At 46.2% G+C, this 13,663-nt stretch overlaps 1 protein-coding gene across 1 annotated transcript in view; it reads left to right on the forward strand.

Moving 5' to 3' along the window:
- Nucleotides 1-13,663, forward strand: part of GALNT18 (polypeptide N-acetylgalactosaminyltransferase 18) — a 340,362-nt gene that overhangs the window by 264,843 nt on the left and 61,856 nt on the right. The gene's annotated exons all lie outside the window — the stretch shown is intronic.

Below are 13,663 nucleotides of genomic sequence, written 5' to 3' on the forward strand. Positions count from 1 at the left end.
AACAGACGCAGTTTAACAGTACATTGTAAAAGTTTTACGGTTCGTAAAGATAAATGCAAAATTAATCCCTAAAGAACAAAGCAATTAAAAAAGTGCATAACGAAGCAATTAGCTAGAAATGGTGGGGAGCAGGAAAGGGAGAGCGCCCATGGACGATTTTACTCTGGAAGGGTCTTCACACTTATGTTTTTTTAATTGTGTTCAATGAGGGAGCCATAGGAGAGTAAGATTCATAAGATGCACAGAAGAGGTAATAATTGATAAAGAGTTTGGAGAGTCAAACTGAAGGAAATTTTTACTTCCTTAAAAAGTTGGGACTAAGGAGGAAAAGAGCTATAAAGACCATTATTGGGAGAATTAATGAAATTTTATTATAGGCTATGGATTAGATAATAGTAATGTATCAGAGTTTAATTTCCTGATTTGGGGGAAAAGGGAAAAATAAAAGCAAGAAAAAAACCTGGAAGCCAGCAATGTATGCTAAAGCTCTGGAGAGTCACTCATTTTCATTCTCTCTCTCTCTCTCTCTCTCTGTTTTTTCCTTTTGTGGTGTTTTGTTTTTCATTAGCTGAGTCTCCCTGTTGTTTTATATCAGATACCGGAAGGTAGGCTCTTGCCACCATTACATTCTAGTCCTACTTTTCCAGGAAGGGGCCACCAGGCAAGGCCAAAATCAGTCCCTTATGGTGACAGAGAGTGAGCAGGGGCTCCTCCCCCTTCCTCTCCCTTCCCTTCTTCTCCTTTTCCTTCATCCTCCTCTTCCACATACTGTTGTAATTTTTTGCTCGACAAGACCTGATATTCATAAACCTGAAGTTGCAGAAGGGCAATTCAGAGACATCTACTCCCATTACAGTGCTCTTTACTCTCGGGGTACCTGGCTGGCTTTCTCGGACTCTTGATAACTGCTCATGTTATGATTGTAGGGTCGTGGGATCGAGTCCCTGTGGAGCCCTGGGTTGGTGGCATCAGGCTTCACACTCAGTGAAGAGTCTGCTTGAGATTCTCTCTTTCCCTCTCCCTCTGCTCCTCCCCCCACTCGTATGCACTCTCTTTCTAAAAAAAAAAAAAAAAAAAAAAAAAAAAAAAAAAAAAACCTCTTTGTAAAGGGATGCAAGAAGTAGGATACTGATAAATATAATTTCCCAGTGCTTGTGCGTGACCGTTTACAGAAATTGCCTCTACACCCAAGTTTTTCTATCAAGCAAAGGTTACCTGAACATAAAGCCAGTCCTGAAAATAGTTAACCCCTGGTGTCAACTACTCCAGGAAATAACAAGTACTCCCATTAGGTCCTGTCTCTCCCTATGTGTGTGCTGTCTGTCTAGTTTTGGAAAGTACAAGGGACAGACCCCAGTCCCTATCCTTGCTTGGTGCAGCCCCCAGCAGGTGATGGAGTGATGAATGTGATGTGCCCCACTTTATTCATTATGCCTGCTTCAGATGCTGCTCATCAGTGAGGGTCTTTATGACCTGGGTAATTTTCACTGCCCTGGATTGTAGCTATGTAAAGATATCATGAAGTAGGGGAGATAAAATGTTAGTAATGATTGCAAGACAGTTTTCTTGGCTCTCAGCATTTCTGAAATCAAGTCGTGCCCTATTAAATTTGGCCTGTATAAGTAAATAATAAATAGATAAATAAATTACAATTTATTATCCCAACCAGAACACTTCTGAGAGTGAAAGGAGGTACTACCAATGATTGCACTAGAGCAATAGGCATAAACCAATAGTACCCTGGGCAAGCCAGGACACATGGTCACTCAATTTATAATCTTATGCATACATTTAATGCAGTTCTTTCCTTTGACATCATTTGTTAGGTACCCGTCATATGTGACTTTGAACATACGATGCCTAAAATTACATGTTTAACAGCACACAATGTTTAAAAAGTAAACACAGCCCCTTCCCTCTTGGAGCTAATGGCATAATGGCTCCGACAGCTGATAAAAGGGAACAAAGAATAAATATACAGTCACAAATTTCAGTAAGTGCTATATCAATCAACTCGGGCTGCCATAACAAAACACACAGATGAAGTGGCTGAAACAATGGAAATTTGTTTTTTGACAGTTCTGGAGGCTAGAAGTCTGAAATCAGGGTGCCGGCATGGTCCGATGCTAGTCAGACCTCTCTTCCTGGCTTGTGTACAACCACCTTTTCACTGTGTCCTTACAAGGTAGAGCTCTAGTGTCTCTTTTGTCTTCTTACGAGGACACTAGCTCTTTCTGGCCAGGGCTCCACCCTTATGGCGTCATTTAACTTAATCACCACCTTAAAGGCTCTATTCCAGTATAATCACATGGGGGAGTTAGGGCTCCAACATATGAATTTGGTGGAGGGGTGACACAATTCAGTTCACGGCAAATGCCACAGCAGAAAACACGGAATGTAAGTTCCAGAAAGTCAGGGACTTTGTATGTTTTGCTCAATGACAAAATTCTCTCATACAACAGTGCCTAGCACATAGTAAGTGCTCAATAAATGATTGTTGACTTGAATTAAAGCAGAGGAGGGACATGATCTGACTTAGGGTTTTAGAAGGTGGATCGCAGAGCAAGAAGAGTTGAAGCAAAGAGACTTTTTAGGAGACTGTTGATAGAGTTGTCCACACACAGAAAATGGTGGCTCAGACCAGGCTGTTGACTCTGCAGATTGAGAGATGTGATTAAACTGAAGCTATACTTAGGCAGTAGAACTGAGTGCATTTGCTGATGTATTATTGGATGTGGAGGGGGAGGAAGAGGATGTAGTTATGGATGAATTACATAATTATTGATGTAGGCTTTAGGCTTTAGCTATTAGGTGGACGATGGGAAGACTAGGGGACAGATGGGGAGGCAGGGAAGGAAATTGAGAATGTGGTTTTGCACAAGGCAAGCTTGCGATGCCTGAGAGACACACAAGTGGAGGTGACATGTAGGCAGTTGGATATATAAATCTTGAGCTCGGAGGAATGTAGCTCATTTAATTCTCACAACTATTTTTGCAGTGTGTCATTTTTGTCTCCATTTCACAGACCAGGAAATTGAATGTTAGAAGGTGAAATGAATTGCCTAAAGTCACCAGTCCAGCAAATGAGAAATGTAGGCTTTGACACCAACACTGCTTAACCCCAGAGCCTGTGCTCTGAACCACAGGGACCTCCTGTCTCTCAAGAGGCACAGGTCTTGGATACATTTCCTACTCTGCTTCTAAATTATCACCTGACCTTGAGCCTCACTTTGCTCACCTGGGAAATGATGGGAGGTAAATCTGTTTGGTCTCCTTCAGTTCTGTACTGCAAGCTGATCTCCTTTATAAATCCCATTTTTAATGTGAGTTTGCTGTAGGTACCTTTCAGAGATCAGACTCAAACTGACAATTCATTTTGATGCGTATGAAAAGGGCAAATCTCTAAGTGAAGACCCAGCGCACCAGCTTTTTAAATCTGAATTCCAATGGAGTAAGAGGAAAGCTGCTAGAACAAATACCATTTCTGAGGGAGAGAATCTTCAGCATCTCAGATTCCTTTTTATCATCTGATTGGTAATCTTCAGGGCCCCACTAATCCAAATAAGGGGGTGATGCTTGGGCCAGACACATAGACTCCTCGAATGTCTGTGCCCCAAGTCCACCGAACAGCCAAACTTTCCCACCTATGCCATCTCAGTGACACATACATGACTGAGCCATGTGGCCCCTGATGTTCTGGAGGTGTTGGGGGGTGTGATGACAGAGCGTATCCTTTTGTCCAGTGGTTTCCTGGTTGTTTTGCATTTCAGAAAGGATTCTCCTTACTTACCATGAGCTATAGTCTTCAGACATTGGTCCAAAGAGTCATTCCTTGGGCCAATGTCACCCTTTGGAGGGGGCACCTGATAGGGATCATCAATTTGAATTTGATTGGGACATGCTAATGAGCCATTCATATGTGTGGGATTTGTTTCTGATTAGATTAAGCTTCTGAGAGAGGAGAGAAACAGCCACTGATTAAAGACATAAAAAAGGAAACACTTTAAATGAGTAAGTGGTTCATCTTCATATAGCAAAGTATAAATTAAACATAGTCCAGGGGATCAGCTTTGAATAACAGCTGGATAGAGTGGGCTTTTCTGAATACGTCCACAAGGAGAAGATGCTCACGGCAATTCAAAGGGACTTAACCCACCAGAGAGGGCATTGAACACTCCGGAGTAAATGGATGGGCCAACTTATCTGATAAAAATGACTCTCGGGCTAGCAATGAGAAAGGTTTTATTTGGATTTTAGAAAATTGCTCCCCGAGTCCCTGTGACATTCAAGCTTATTATTATTCTCTAGCAGCATCAGTGATGGTAATGGGGCCAGAGATCTTAGCTCAAAACAAAGACTCGATTAGAGTAGATACCTCACGTGTCAATGGGACCCTGCTTTGGAACTTAGCTAATACTTCTCTCTCAGAGCCTGGGACTTCTATAGTTTTGGTTCTATAGAAATGCCTAGACTGGATTTAGCCAGCCTTCCCAGCCTCATGCGTGAGAAGCTGTGAGGGTCAGCCCTGTCACGTTACCTGACCAAGGCCGGGACGTGGCTGCAGCCCTGGACTCACCTGGCTCACTCCAGAATTAGAGGAGCAGCCACAGGGCTACTACCTCGTCATCTGGGGCACCCTGAGCTGTGCATGATCTCCAAGCCACAGCCTTTTCCTCTTCCACTCTGCTGGCTTCTTTCTTTGTTTTCTGACCTCTGCTCTGGTTCTGAACATGAAGCAGACTCTCACCTACAGCCTGTTTTGCAACAGTCCTAACACCGCCTTCTCCTGGTAGCCCCACTCCCTGGGATCAAATCTATTTTCTGTAGATTTCCCAGCCTCTGTGGGGTCCTGCTCTGACCAGACTCATCACCTGGACTTGGGAAGTTGTCACCTTCTGAACAATCTTTCCCCATGCCTGGAACTTTCTGTTACAAAGTCCCAGTTGATGGACTAAATCCCTGATTATCGGTGCTGCAGAGCCCAAGCCTCTCTGGTCACTTCGCCCCTTTGACAACTTGTATTAATCAAAGCTACACCAGTAGCCCCCAAGCCCCAGAGGCTTAACCCAGAGCAAGTTTCTTTCCTGCTCACATTAGTCTCCTGCAGGGTGGGAGGCTGTCCTGGGCAGCTAGTCTCTTAGTGGTGACTTCCCTCAGGGGGTTTGCCATCTCTGAACTTGGAGATCATCCTGCCTTAAGCATCCAGCAGATTGGGAGGGAGAGACATAGAAGTGCTCATGGACTTCCCACACTGGATCCTTACCGACCTTGTTCCGGAAATGACCATTTCACTGGGCTGCTCACAGGATCCCTCCTGACTGTGAGGGAGGATGGGATATATAGAGGAGCAGACATTCGTGAGCAGTAGAAGTCTACTGCACCCTTGAGGACTATCCTCCTCCTGGCTCCACTTCACTAACCTCAATATGTTCAGGCCGGACTTCTTCCTTTTGGTCATGAATTCAACCTAGCTTGAGTGTGGGGCAATATGAACCAGGCCCACTGGCTGGTATGAGATCTGAGGTTACCATGAATAAACTCTACTTGGTTGAAACCATTGAAAGATGCCCGCTGTTCTCAATGACCCCATGTTTGCAAAGCAGTCCTCGTGAAATTTCCCATGACGAAGTGAACTCCCTGGCCCCAGTCTTTATAGTCAGAGCCCTGGGGTCTGAGGAAAAGCAGAGTTCCCTGTATGTGATGGGTTAGTTTGCTGAGCCCGGAGCCATCCCTGCCCCTCGGTTTCCTGTAGGTAAGAAGCTGTTTCAGCAAATCTCAAGTCCCCACAAAACAGCCTTTTAACTTTCTCTTCATGAAAAGCTTCCAGACATTCCAGCCCAGCTGGTCTCTTCTTGGAATTTCGCCAGACGAATCCTCCTGCTGCTTTCTGATAGTTATGAAGAATCCTTTTCAAACAGGGAAACTGCCTCAAGTGCTTCTTAGAGCTGACCCCCAAATCAGACCCCTTTAGGGACACCTTCCAAGAAAAAGCATCACTTTTTTTTTCCCAAGCAGCAATTCTGTCCAGAGGACTCTTTGGCAATGTTTATTGCCAGAAGAGGGCTTGGAGAAACTATATCCCCAGGGAGTGCTTTTCTGTGGGGTCTGATGGAAGAAATAAGCATTGTCAGACTTTAAAAATGTTTCTTTTTTACACTTTAAAATAATGAAGTATCTACCCTTGGAAACCTGGAAAGACACCAAGGAAAGTATACTGGAGATAATTCAGCACTAAGGCCCAACTCTTGATTCCACATTCATGCAGTAAGTATTTATCAAGCACTTGTCATGTGCCAGGCCCTGTGGAGACACTAGAGATTCCTTCATGAGGGCAAGGTGCCCGTGGGTCTTCTCTTGAAGGCTGGTATTGCAGACCTAGAAACAGGCTAAAGTCCCAGCTCCCTGCACACCAAGGAGTTACAGATTAAAGCTACGGCAAGAGTCAACTTCACATCCATTGGATTGGCAAGAATTAAAAAGCTGGACAATGCCAAATGTTGGCGAGATTGCGAAGCAACCTGAGAGCTCATCTGCGCTGGTGGGAGCAGGGCTTGCTATGCTCACTCTGGAAGAGTTTCTCTTTCCTGAGGAAAGTTGAATGTGTATACAACCTATGCCTCAGAAATTCCCCCGTGGTGTAAACACACACGGAGAGGTGCTTGCTCTTGGGCGCCAAGAGACATGCATAAGAATGTTCCAAGGAGTGCTCTTCATTATACTGGAAACAGCCAGGCTGTCGACCAACAAGAGGATGTATAAGTAAACTACTGTGTATTTATACAATGGAACACTATGGTGATGAAAATAAATGGACCAAGAAGCAAGCTGCAGAATGCAGACAATATGCTTTCATTTATATAACGCTCAAAAACAGGTAAAAACCAAATAGGTAGTGTAGGTTGATGGCAAGGAAATTAACAAAATTCAGGATAATGGGTTGCCTTTGGGAGTAAGGAAGAGCACACAGTTTTCTGAGTTACTGCTAATGTACTGTTTCTTAAGCAGGATGGTAGGTAAACAGTTGTTCCTTGTATTATGCGTCTTTAACTGTGCCTATGCACACAGCTACCCTAAGTGCTGTGCACGAGAAAGTATAGGTGATACAGCAACATGTGGCAGAGGCATTTAACCAAATTTAGGGCAGCCAGGAAAAGTAGGTAGGAATTACTAGACAAATAAATGTATTGCGAGGAAAGAATTCCAGAAAAGGGAATAGTATGGGTGCAGGGCAGAAATACCAAGAACAGGACTCCCAGGTCTGCCCCAGGAATTAAAGAGAAGTCGGTGTAACAGGATAGCAGAGGATGGCAGATGAAGCTGCAGCAAACAGGAGGGACCAGGTCTCAGAAGTCTTCCAAATCACGTTGAGGAACGCGATCTTTCTCTGGAGACTGAAGGTTACTGAAGTATAGGAATGAGATGCGTTTTGGAGCAAGGTTGGCTCCATGCTTTACATTGTCTCATCCTGGCTCCTCCACTGCGCCATCACATCCTTAACCTCAGCTTGCTGGTGGCTTCTGGCTTTTGTCACAGCTTTGCCCAGACTCGGTCCCTCTTCCCTTCTTACTCCCATGAGGACCAGGCCTAGGGTGAGATGAAAGCAAGGTGCCCAGGGCACAGAATGGAAGGACACCCGGAGAAGGAGGGCCCTGCGCAGCCCTGGTCGGTGTCTTTGTTTGCCTGCATTTCTGACCCTACAATCATCCTGCAAATGAGTTCCTGGGCTTGTGCCAGCTATTCTCAGGCCTCGATCTCAACCTCCAGCCTCCTTGTCTTCCTTCCCCCAGCCTGCCTGCTTTGGCTTTCTACTCTGTCTCAGCATTTCACAGCCAAGTTAGGCGAGACAGTTACACATAAAAAGCTAATTAACAACACGAGCCAAGAAATACGGACCACATGAGTGGTACAAATCATGTGTTTCAGGAGTTCGGAGGAACTGGGCCAGGCTGGCTTTGGATGGATGGAGAGCAGGAAGGAGGCTTTCTAGACTAAAGGAATAGTGGGAACATTTTGGCAAGAGCAAAGAGATCATTAAAAGTCATGAGGAGATAAAAAGCTGGACAGGAATTGGGATCCTGCGGTCCATGGCTGTGAAGTACAAGGCTGAAATGCCACCACCCCTGAGCCCTTGCGTACAGTAAACATTACTAATAAATTGTGGCATGTTTTTCCATTGAGCCCGGAGAATCCTTCTCAACACAGTGCTTCAGAAGGACATTAATAAGTGAATGGATTTAACATGGAAGTATTATCTGCTATCCTTGACATAGACTGTGGAGTGATCACAAGTCTCGGAGTGGGAAGAATGGTCCAACTGTATCCTGTGTGCCTTGCCTCCAGTGTCTCCCTATTTCACAGCTTCCAATTTATGACTCTGCCAGTCGTGTCTCAAATACTTGGTGTCATTTGAGGTACTGGCAAGAAAACGTAGAATCACAGAATGCAAGAAGTAGAAGGGATCTATCACGTCACTGAGTTCAGTTCCTCCATTTGGCAGCTAGGAGAAACCTGAGGCTGGGGAGGGAAACAGGCTTGTTTATGTAAGTGGCAAACAAACGGAACATAAACTCAGATCTTTTAACCCTGACCTTGTACCAGCGGCTCCCAGTCCAGGAAAGGGAAAGGAACCTGACCTTTCCTGAGAACCCGCGACATGCCTGTCTTTGCTAGTGGGAGTTTTCTATAAAGCATCTCTTTTAAACCTGCCAGGGCATCATAATCCCCAATAAAAAAGGCAATTGACATCCAAAGACAGGTTCAAGTCAAAGGCTAATGTGCAACGGAGGCGGGATTCAAACCCTCTCCATCAGCCCCCAAGACCTGCCTTTGCAGATGGTTCCCAGGCTTGGATGCTCCAAGCCTTTCTGCAAACAATAATAGGATTAGGACTGTCTGGGAAGGGCTGGCAGTGAGTGAGACTGTGCTCCACGCTGAGTAACTGTTGTTTACCATCTCCTTCCCGTTCTTAGTCACCTCTGGGGGAAGCCCAGCAGCTCCTCTGTGGGTGTATGCAAGCCCCGGCCAGGTTGAGGGCTTTCTCTACGGTGCATTCATGGCTTCACAAGATGAAGCCGCCTGCTTTCCACGACACTCATTTGACGACTTGCCAGGTTTTACAACGTTAATTTAAGCTCTGCAGCCAAAGTGACTCTCTTCAGTTACAGCAGCGTGCACTTAAATGTCAGAGCTTTGCTGAAAAACCGCTTGGGTTTGAAGGAAGTCATTGTGTTCAGTAAAATCTGGCCACATTTTATGTTTATGGCCTTGATTAGGGGATCCAGCTGAGCGAGTTAAAACTGCCTCTCCGTAGTCAGTGAAAGCCCAGGGCTCGGGTTGCTGGAATCACTCGTTGAAGTGACGGTTATTGTGAACATATACCGAATGCTTGTGCCGGTGTATGCGACACGATCCTTGTCTTCCTGGAGCTTCTAGTCTAACCAGGGGCAGGGGAGAGACTTTGAAAGAGTAAGGGCATTAAGTGGAAGTGTTGTGAATAAGTGTTGCGGAGAGAAAGGGTGGGGTGCTGTGAGTATTCCGAGGGAACCTAATGGGGGCGGTCAGAGAAGGTAATATTTGAGCTGGGTAACAAGTTGGGGGGAATTGTTCCAGAAGATGGAATAACAGGTGCAAAGAAACAGGGATCGGGAAGAACTTGGTGTGGTCAAGAAATATATTTCCCCTCGCCCATCCAGAAGCCACAAGATCCAGCCTACATCCAGGAGTCCCCAGTGCCTCCCTTGTTGTAAGGAGCCAGGCTCACATGCAGCCTATGTATAAATCAGGCTCTACATCTTGTAGGTGCTTCCTGTGATCCCATGACCTCATCTGCCTTCTTGTTTACCCTTGGCCTTCATTTCTCAGCTGTGTCTTTGGTGCCCACCTTCCCGACCCTCCCTCTGTTGGCACCCTCACCCCCTGGAGCTTGCAAGGCTAAGCCATCGCTGTCTCCCACATCTTTGCCATCCATCCAGTGGCCCTGCTTCTCTGGTACAATCCTTCCTGTCTGTAGCCTCCTTCTGGTTTGGGTCTTTCTACCTCATGCCAGCTGTGAAGTGTCCCAGACACAGCTCCCCTCCCCCATGTCCTCATTCCCTACCCCACCCAAAACTCCATGGAAGTTTCATGATATCATCTTCCACATCATGGTCCAAATGCCAGTGATCTTCTTTCCTATCCTTTGTCTACCATCCACGAGAGGGTCTCTGAGATCACCTGTAGATAAGACTTTTGAGAATCTGTGTGTGTCAAGTTATTGGTCAGCAGAGCTGCTCATCACCCAGGGATCAGAGAGCACGGGCTTCCTCTTATTTATATCAGCATCATTGGGCAGGGTCCTGAAGCAGTGGGATAAGCCTGCTGAATCCACTCCCTTCTGCTCCAATGCCCAGAGACTGCTAGGAACCCAAAGGTGGCCTTCAAGACAGCTGCCACCACCCTCTCCATCGATGAGTTCCTTTGCACAGAAGGGAGGAGAGCGAGGATGACGTCTGGGTTAGCAAGTGCTCTGAGTCTCTAGGGAGGAGGCTGGTGCACCCTTCCACACTGGCAGGGCACTCTGGAAGGCAGCCTGTCTCTTGGCTGGTGGGCTTCAGCCAGACGTACGAGTCCTCCGCACTTATATTTCTCCCGAAGGTGAATGTATAGGACAGCCAAATAGCAGTGATTATAAGGTTATTATAAAATAATAACGTGTGCAGGGGCTTCCTGAGCCCATAGCCCTATGTGAGAATGACCTCTGTTATGCGTGTTTCGTAGACAAGAGGTTAAGTGGCCCAAAGTGGCCCCTCAGCAGGCACACAGAGGCAACAGAATGGACTCAGGTGTCTCACCTCTACCTCCTTGGTAGGGGCTAAACTGAAGCAGGTCCAGGGTTGAACATGAATCCACACATCATCCCCCTCTTCCACTGGGCGAATTTGAGGGTTGAGCAGAGAAGTAACCTGCCAAAGGTGGCACAGCAGCAGGTGGCAGAAGCAAAATATTTGAATTTAGCTCTCACTGGTTCCAAAGCTGTGCTATCAAATTCTATGTGGGCCAGCCCCACCTCTGCTGGAAACCCATGATCTGTCCTGAGCACCATTTAGCCCGTGTCCTTAGGAGACCCTGGGGCAGGGGTGGCGTATGTAAGTGTATGTGTGGAAGTCCAGGGTTGGGAGAACAAACCGTGCTGGGCAAAGTGAAAAAATGTCAGCGTGGCTATGGCATAGAGTGCTTGGGAAGCAAGCCCTGGGCTGGGGGCGGTGGGCAGGCCTGGGCCCCAGGAGCCTCGGGACTGTGCTGGCAGGGTACAGGGGGGAGGTGGTCCACTTGACACCTTGGAAAGATCACTCTGGCTGCTGGGAGGAGAAGAGCCTGGAGGAGCCAGGAGGGAGGAGGGAGATCAGTTGTTCGGAGTCTGTTGCAGAGTCTAGATGAGACATGACAGTGGTCTGGACAGGGGCGGTGGCCATAATGAAGGAAAACAGGAGTGGGTTTGAGACCCACCAGTGAGATCACACGGTTCCTTGTCCTGTGCACTCCAGGTGGATGGGAGGGGCAGCCGCCACCCTTCTGATCAGAACCAGGCAGATGCGCCCACTCTAAGGTGAAATGGTGAACAGACTCTTTGAGAAACAGGTCTTGTAATAAAAGAGCTTTGTTATGAATCATGTTCTGTGTTGTGTTGCTGAAATATGCCGAGTAATAGCCTCCCTTCCAGTTGCAAAAGAATAATTACCCCGACTCTTTGTGTTGTCAGTAACATATTGGGAATATTCACAGGCTTTCATTGCAAATCTGAGCAAAGTGAATTGGAAGTCAGCGTGATCCCCAGAATGTGCAGGTCATGGAAATGAAGCTACACAGCCTGAGGCCTTCCATGGCTTCCTCTCTTCCGTGGGCTTCACTGGGGATCAAACAGATCCTTTTGTCTTCAGTACCAGCTGTGTGGCCTTGGCCAAGGGGACAGTCTTGAGTCTCAGTTTCCCCATTTGGAACTGGAGACATTAACAACTGCCTCACAGGGTTATTCCGAAGAGCCTGCTGAACATAATTTGTATAGTAATGGCTGAGCCGATGGCATGTTTATTATGTGCCAGGCATTTTTCTAAGCACTCTGTGTATAATCACCTTAATCTCCTCGGTAACCTCATGAGAGAGGTGCTATTATAATCCCCATTTGACAGGAGGAAACTGAAACACAGTGAGATCGAGTGACTCACCCAAGGTCATGCAGCTAGTGTGAAACAGAGCCAGGATTTAAATCCAAGTAGTCTGGTTCCAAATCTTCTGCTCATAACCACCACACTGTGCCGCCTGCCCACATGCGTAGTCCAGTACCTGGCACATGGGAGATACCCAGTGGGAGCGCTGGTTTCCCTTCCAGTGGTCCTAAATAATATACTAAATGCAAGATAAGCTCAGAAAGTAGAAAGGTGATCAGTTGCTTTCTAACTCTGACAGTCCCTAGAGACCAACCTACTGGTACAAAACAGGCAGAAGAGAAAGCATTCTGTTCCTAACTCAGGGGTAATTAAGGGAAATTCAAAGGTGACCCTAGGGCAGCCCGTGTGGCTCAGCAGTTTAGCGCCACCTTCAGCCCAGGGCGTGATCCTGGAGTCCCAGGATCAAGTCCTGCGTAGGGCTCCCTGCATGGAGCCTGCTTCTCCTCTGCCTGTGTCTCTGCCTCCCTCCCTCTGTGTGTGTGTGTGTTTCATGAAAAAATAAATAAAATCTTAAAAAAAAAAGGTGACCCTAGAGTGTACTTATCTTGATGAACACTGAGAAATGTATAGAATTGTTGAATCATTACATTATACACCTAAAACTAAGTATGTTAACTATACTTGAAAAAAAAAAAAAAGAAAGAAAAAACAAAGTTGACCTCATCTTGGATGAAGACTTATGGTCACTGATGGATACATGTTATAAGCGTGAACATTATGTACCAAACTGTCCAGCTGACAGTACCTGACAGGCAGCCACTGCTGTCCACCAAGAGGGGATGACTTTTCCCTCAGAAGCCTCACTTATCAGCTCTGCTCAAGTATTTCAGATTCATCTCATGTTTATTAAGCATCAACCACTTATTGATTGAGTGATTAAATATCATCATCCATATATTTATTCAACAAGTACTTACAAAGTACCTATATGTCCCAGGCCTTGTGTCAGGTGCTAGAGATGAGAAGTGGGTGAGATCCTGGTTCTTCCATCTCGGAACTCAGAGAGAGGAAAGGAGGGAGGCTCATAGTTAAGCAGGAAGTTGTGATACCAAGAGCTTTGAGGGCCAGAGAAGGGAGCAATTGGCTCTGCCCCAAGAATTTCACAAAGACCCTCCAACAGAGAGGTCATGTGACCAAAATCTTGAGAGATTATGTTTTTTCAGCTGGAGAAGGAGTGGCATTCTAAAATGACAAATAGGATAGGCAAAAACCTAAGGGTACAAAAGGATGTGCACATTCCAGAACACTGAAAGTTCAGAGCGACTGGAATGATTGTGGCAAGACTTCTAAGACATTGTCCCTTGACACTCGGAATAGAAGATCATTTTTCCTTTAAATAAAATTGCACCTAGTTCAAGCTTTTAGTCACTGAGGTCAGAGAGAAGTTTCACAGGGTTCCCTTCTTTGTCTCTCCCCCTGTCTTGGGTTCTATCAGAACTCAAACCTGAGGACAGATGGAC

Source organism: Vulpes lagopus, chromosome 15, assembly GCF_018345385.1.
Source record: "Vulpes lagopus strain Blue_001 chromosome 15, ASM1834538v1, whole genome shotgun sequence".
NCBI classification, from domain to species: domain Eukaryota; kingdom Metazoa; phylum Chordata; class Mammalia; order Carnivora; family Canidae; genus Vulpes; species Vulpes lagopus.